The following is a 7,938-nucleotide window of genomic DNA, read 5'->3' on the forward strand; positions in this document are numbered from 1 at the left end:
TCCTGTTTTCATCACACAAATTCTGCATGGAAACAATTAAGACAAGACCCATTTCTCAAAGTAGCTGCTTAAGTTATGAAAGCTGAGGCTTAGTAGAACTTCAGAGAGACAAGTATCTTTTGCTCAGTCACAAGCACCAGAATTAATTTCAGACATAGGAACATAAATAGATACAAGCAGTCAAAGAAAATTGCATTGCATCTCCATTGGGCAATCTACACAACCCATCCGGATTTTGAAATTATTCCATAGAACTCCTCTATGTGAATGGCTCCAATTCAACATACTTTTGAGATGACTGAACTTTCTGTGATAATCTACAATTTTAGAGCTCTATCACATTTAAGGCTGCCATCAAAAAACATGAATAGACAAGTGGTTGTAATACCTGCATCACTTACATCACCCAAGAAAACTCTGATCATGTGATACAGACCCACACCACAACATACCTCTGCTCCACTGTCATTCACACCCTCCAAGTAGCAGAGTTTTAGGGCAGAAATATTTGTGAATGAGCACTGCCGAGAGTTTAGTGAACAGCAACATTTCTTCAGTTGTCATTGCACTTTCAGCTCCTAATTATTCAAGTGCATTTTTAGGTCACTTTAAAAATACATCATATACTGCAAAACACAAAGTTAAGCCCCACCCATAATTCCAAAAACTACAGTGATCACACATAACACATTTTAGGCCAGCAAAGTGCATATTCCCTTGCTTTGGTAAGATTTGGGCACTTCTTGGCAGAGGACAGTGCCATTAAAGGATTCCTGAGCAACTTGGGGTTATGAACATTTTCACAAAGGTAGATGTAGAAGAGTATCACAGAAAGCTGAGGAAATTACCTCCTTTAAAAGTTTATCATAATCTAATCAAGCAGGGGGTTTAAGAATTCTTTGGAGGAAGATCCAACTCCACTGCTCTTCCCTTTTTCTATGAATACAAAGCCCTTCTATCTTTCCTTGCTGAAATATATGTCAATTTGCAGATTCTCCTTAGAACAGTAAGATCTGGGCTCTAGGTTTCCCTTGATCTTCTTGGCTTCTTTGCAACCTGAGGCAGCTGCCGACTGGTGGAATATACTGAAGCACTGAATCATGGAATGGTTTGGGTTGGAAGGGACTTTTAAAAAGCCATCCAGTCTAATGCACAGCCCACACCACCCTGGCAATGAGCACAAGGATTGCTGCTGCTGGGAGATGGGCATGGTGAGCTGGCAGGATGGCCAGGGGCAGAAGCTGGCATGGGTGTCCCTGTGACACCAGTGCCAAGGTGGCACAGAAGGGAGGCCTGGCATGGTGTATTGGTGCCAGGGAAACTGTGCTGGATGAGCACCTTCCTCCATGGGCTCCACACCATCAGCCAGATGGTTCATGGGGCTGGTGGGATCCCTATCTAAATTGGCCTCTTTTTCCTCTGTGCTTCCTGCAGCCATGTGTCTTCTGTCCCTCCCCACAAAGATGGGCAGCCACATGCTTTGGTATTGGACCTCTCGGTTTCAGGCGCCCTTGGAACCTGAGGGCTTTAACTCAGCCAACTGTAGGCTCACTGCTGGGGTCCTCTGTTTTTAGAGCCCCAAAAAGTGGCAGCAAGATGGCTTGTGACATCAGCAGACCACTGTTATGGGACACATGATGAACTATGGTTGTTTGGAGCCTGTGGCCTAAAAGAAGGGGGAAAGCTGAGGGTGCCTTTCCTGAGGGTTGCTCTCCTGCTGTCCCTTCCTACACCTGGGTTCCCTGGGACAAGATGGTGACATGGGTATTGCAGGAAGATTGGGGTTCCTCAAAGGCATTGAAACAGACACTTGTTGCAGCCCTCTAGAAGTGGATTTGGCCCCCTGCTTCCAGGGATGTGCACGTCCCTGGAAGCAGGATGGATTTAACAGGAACAGTCCAGCACGAAGAGGAGCTTCCAAAGTATTGCCTACAAATGCCAACAGGATGATTGCATTTGCCTCCAAAAGCAGCTGTGCCTGGCTCTATTAAAGACAAACTGCAAAACAGTGCTAGAAAATATGATTTCACTGTAACAAACAAGGTGTTGCACAAGTCTTTTCACTCCTGGTGGCATGGGAGCAGCAGGACAGGTCTGAGAAGCCCAGCTTCCAATTATCTATCCATTTCCTTTCCCTGGCTCATGGGAAAGGTGAAACACACCCCGCTGTCTCTGCTGCAGCTTTGTCCTGTTACTGCTAAACAACACATTGTTGCAGAAAGGTAGAAAAATTATAAAGAAAAGCCTTATAAAATCAGGCCTGCTCTGTTAGGCTGTCATTTCGTCTAAGTCAAGCTAGCACTTTGCAAGTTCCCGTGTGAAAACGATCCTGGTGTGAGCAGTTCATTAGCACAACAATCTACTCCTGGGCAAAAAACAACCAGCACCTGTATAAACTGGTTTTACACCATTAGATAGAAAAAGGAAAACTATTTCTCACAACCAACCTTTCCTGCACATACACCCTGGGGTTTGAGTGACCAATCAATACAGGATAATAACTTGTTACTGACCAATAAAGAAATTGGCAAGAAAGCTACTAACCAATTGGAGTCCCACACGAGGTCTGCAAAACTGTATAAAAAGGAGTTCTGTGAATAAAGAATTGCCTTTTTCCACCACCAAGAAAATGGAGTCCCATCTGATTTATTCCCTTAACACATCACTTACCTGACTGTTTATTAGCTTTTGTGCATGTCAAAAACTAGCCTTGCTGCACTGAGAACTTACTGTCTTCACACAAAACTACAGCAAAATGTAAATTTTATCATGGAGCTGGCAGAGCCTCTGTTCTTCAACCTGCAGCTGATCAGAGCAAGGCGCTCACAGCCATCCAGCTCCCAGTTCTGTCTCACTGTACTCAGCCAGAGCTGTCTCTGAAATCTAAGCTCAACTACCTGCCTATCTAGTGATGAGGAAGAAAGTAGGGACTGTTGACCACATTTTCAACAACAACCAAGCTTTTGTACAGAACTTCACCAGCAGATCTCAGAACACAGCCTATCTCCACAGCTATGAAACTGAGGTCCTAAGGCAATTTCCCGGAGATTTGAGGAAAACTGACCTGCTCCTACGTACCATCCATTAAGTACTACTACAAAAAGCAGTTACCAGCTTTTGAAAACATGGTTGTCCCAGTTAAAAACTCCAATAATTTCCAAGAAAAACAGCAATGAAAAAATACATTGTTTAAAAAAAAAGAGCAAAGGTTAAACAAGATTTGCAGGTTTGTTATTTATGTGCTTTACTTGGGAAGTTAGGGACTATGCTTCCAGAAATAAAAGTTTGTATTTGTTAGGGCTTGTATCTTCATGCTTTACAGCAACACATGAGGAATTGGTTGGAACACACACAATTCCTGATTTTTCACTTAATTAAGAAATGCATTCCATAGTCTCACACAATCTGTATTTTCCATAAATATTACGTTTGACTGATTACCTGATAAACGTCTTCATGTGTTCTTAGCACCTGCCTGTTGCAAGAGCAGGTTTCTGCGGCGTTTCTAAGGTAACATTCCCATTTATTAAGGCTGGATATAGTAGCACTGCTGAACTTGTACATCTGAAAGTGCAAGTGAGAACAGGCGTAGGAAAAAACCACCTGTTCTTACTTATGGATTAGGCATCCAAACCCCGCACTAATTGCATCTCTTAGTAAAGATGCATTAACATAGTGTTACATGCTTGAAAACACAAGCACTAAATTATCAGGTCAAACACATAAAAGTTTTAATAGCTTCTTTTCTTGCACTGTCAAAAGAAAGTTTGATATGGCATTCAAAAAAATCTCACTTAAGAATCCAAGGCAATTCCTGATAATCTGAGTAAAAGGTGAATCTGCTTTCCATGATGGAAATATTTATATAAGTAAACTACAACAAAGAAAATTGGATGAGCCAGAAAAGAAGGATGCCCCTACAGCAGGGTTTTTACTGGCAGGTAGGTGCCATCTAAGCAGATAAACAGCTGCCTGAATGCAGCCTGGTAAACTGGGGAAGACTGGATTTATAGGAACTTTATAGAAGTATATTTATAGGGGTATATTTATGGAAAGTTTATAGGGGTTTTAGGAGTGAGTGCAGTCAGCAGAACTCTTCCTGGGCACAGGTATGGGACCTTGCAGCCAGTCTGAAGCCAGCTCTGATATGTGCTTTGCTGCACGTGCTCAGTTACAGATTCAAGCTGACTTCTCCCTCAAGCTCAAGCATGGATGAAAGGATACAGAATACTTGAAGATGACAAGACTTCAAAACCCCACTCCTTCTCCTCACAACAATAATTCATGTCAACGTGGATGTAATTGTAAGGAGCCAGTGAACATGCTCACTTTGTAAATGGTGACAACATCAGCTACACTCACCAAACAAACTGGGTCACTTGCCTTCCAGGTTGGTATCAAATCTGGGCATCACACACAAGAACTTAAGTGGACCATTTCAAGTTGCAGTTTTCAGGTATTACTGTGAACAAGCAGAGATGGTGCTTAAGATCAAACAGACTGAAGCCCAGAGCATAACTCCCATCTGGTACAGAGAACTGTGCATTTGGGCTCTTGACAAGATGCCTGATGATGTAGAACAGCCTCCTACAGACAGGAACAGCCTGAAAGGTCTCAGAGCATAGGGTAATGCCTAAAGCAGGCAGCTACTTCTCTGCATGAGGTAGGAAAGACAGAGGTTAGCTCATGGCTGAATTGAAGCTCAGACACCCACCTGGAGATCAGCTTTGATCTGCTCTGACCTGTTGCCATTCTGGTACTGTAAGTCTAAGCTTGGTTTTGGCCAGGAATGAAGCTGTTGCCAGGTCCTAGTCCCAGGTGCACATCCCACAGACAGACCTAACTGTGCAGGTCCTGGCAGCCACGGTGCCAGTGAGGCACAGGTTTGTGCATTGGGTCACAACTTCAGGCCCCACCGGGAGGAAAACTGCACCAAGTTCGAGCCCATCCCAAAGACTACTGAATGTGCAAAGCAGATCACACCTAAAAACATGCACTGCATTATTAAAAGAGATGAACCCAGTGGGTTTTCAGTGCCCATGGGTCCCACAGAGCTCTGCCACAAGTTAGGACACCTCTGAAGTGAAAATTCTACCATCCCAAATTTGAAGGGGCTTACATAGGCTTGTCACCCACCATTCCTGGCCTCAAAAAAGAATCTCCTGCTAAATGGTGCATGCTTCTGCACATGAACAACCCTTTCATCTCTTTCAGTCACAGCTCAGAGGAAACTGGTCCAGTAGCACCACTGAATTCAATGGATATTAAAAAGACAACAGAATCTCATTTGAGAAACAATTAAAAGTAGGGATGCTTATGCAACACATCATGGTAGTTTTGGACACATCATGCAGAGATTGTTGTGAGTGAAAAATACTTAAATTCAAGGAAGGACACGGGGAATCCCATCTGAGTGAAATTTCTACAAAGTAATAAAATATTTACATTTAGCTTAAGAACAACACAGCAGAAATAATTGTTTATTCTTGTGTCTAGATATTAGTGATAGAAGTTATTCAGAAAGATCAGATTAAGAACTTGTTACTGCATTTTGAAATTCATCTCCAAACTTTGGACGTAACTAAAATCAGAAGCATGATAAATTCTTACAACTCTTTCTGGTACTCTGAGACCTTAGAAAAAGAAGAGACCACATTTTTAGTGAGAAGATGTAGTGTGACCATCTGCTGTGACAGACTTTGATCAGCTATTACAGGAAAGACCTGAAACATCATCAAACCTGAAAACCACTGTGAATAAGATGCAGGAACAGTGAGACCCACTAACACTGCTTCTGAGCTGGGGCCAGGATAACAATAAGCTCAGTATGTTCTGCTTCTCCTAAATTCCAGTGAAAAAAAGAGCAAAATAGGCACTTACAAGCCACAGAAACTGTAGATCTTGTACCTGTCTAAAGTAACTGGTTTAGACAAGTATGAAATGGCTACATTTTATATACATAAAATATTTGTACTTTATAATCAAATTATAAAATACCTACAATCTATAGCTGGAAGAATTATGCTCATCTTTCAAAACAAAAGAAATCACATTTTGCTAGCAATTCCATTCTATTCTTAACAATTGTGGATCACCGATGAAATAAAAAAAATATATACAAAGAATTTAGAAAAGGTTAAAATCACAAATTACAGAATATATACAAAAAAAATCCAAAGAGATATCTAGTGAAATACAGTGGATATTTTATGGCTTTGCTCAAACAGAAAATGGCCTAGGTTAGTGTTACAAGTGTACAGGCAAAGTTACAGCTAGAATTTTTTATATACACCTACATCCTCTTCTTAGTGAATTCATTTTCATGTCTCTCAAATGGGAGATCCTCCCTAGGCCAGCTGTGCACAGCCAAATCTATCTCACTGTGCTTTAGAGAAGTAAAATCTCTAGAGACAAGACAGTGTTTGAACAGATGTACTGTATTAGTAATCTGAGCTGTGAATTGGTGTGCACTGCTTACACTTAGCTAGGCAACCTAAAAATATACAAAAACCAATGGAAAGTGACCCCAAGAGTGGGCCAAAATTACTCCCTACTGCTTATATGACAAAACTTGCAGCACACCCCTGCACCAGATCCTTTACTTTCTTCTTTAACACTTAAAAAAAAAAGACAACAAAAAAACAACCTCCAAAAATTTATCAGTTGCAAGACAGCACCCCCTGGTGTAACAACACAAGAAAACGTAGAAGAATTTGTAAAATGCTTTAAATTGGTGCTGGGGTGCTGCTCAATTAGTATTAAGTGACTGAGTCTTTCAGCTGCAGCTTTGTGCCAAAAAGCACGCAACAGAGAGCAAACACCTCACACAAGGCTTCACATTTCTCAGAGGTGCACAAAGCTGCCTTCACAGAACCACTTACAAACCTTTCTGAAGGTCAGTGTACAAATTAAGTTCCTCTCTGGCCTGATTTTTAATTTATTTTTTACATTACCTATAAAGTTTGTATAAATCCAGTCTCCCTGTTCACATTTTCTTAGGATGAGCCTCAAGTCTTATTTGACTCACAAATAAGAGAGGCCCACATCTGCCTGTCCTCAGGTAAACATTCCTGCTTCTCATGCCAGCATCCAAATAATAAATACATAAAATAAAACATAAATGCAAATCCTCATGAGGCCCTGAATAAAGAAACCTGGCCCTGATTCCTGGCAGGAGGAACATCAGGAGCAGGGGCATAGTACAAACTGGCTTCCTGCTATTCTAACACTTGCAATGACTTCTAAAACTTTTAATGGAAAAGCAGCAAGCTTTTTTGCTCCATTTACTCTTCCTGATAATTTATTCCTGTTCTTATAGAAGTTTCTGAAATCAGAGCAGTGGAATAACACTCCCTTGACCCTAGCACAGTGTATGCAATACACACTGCTGGGCAGAAAACAGGGTATAGCAACTTCTGATACCAAGTTTGGAACAATTCAGAGCCAGCTGTACACCAGCTTTTACTGCAGTGAACAAGCTGCAAGTGGCTCCTGAAGAATGATGGTCTGTGCAAGATATTCCTTTCTATGCACAAGACCAGAAGCAATTTGTTATCTGAGCTGCTGAGCAAAAGCTTAGCCAGAACACAATAGGATGGATGGATGTATAAAAGAAGGGAATTTCATCTCTGAAGCTTAGACATGAAACACAGATCTAACGTTTTTAGTTTTCAGGCTACTGAAAAAATGCATGCCACCAATGAAAATGTCTGTTTAAAACCAACTCTGCAGAAGAGCTACTGGAAAGCATGGCAGGTGGAAAATGAATCCCAAAGTCATGGCAGCTTCTGCTGCACAGATGTTTCCATGTCTTTCCATAAAATCCTGACAGCAAAAAATATCCCAAACAAAATTATGTTCCCCTCCCAGCTGACTAAGAGCCACTTGAAATATGGATGTCTGCACGTGCCAGGATGTTTTTCTATTCTCCAATGAGAA

The sequence above is a fragment of the Camarhynchus parvulus genome, chromosome 5, assembly GCF_901933205.1.
Source record: "Camarhynchus parvulus chromosome 5, STF_HiC, whole genome shotgun sequence".
Lineage (NCBI taxonomy): Eukaryota > Metazoa > Chordata > Aves > Passeriformes > Thraupidae > Camarhynchus > Camarhynchus parvulus.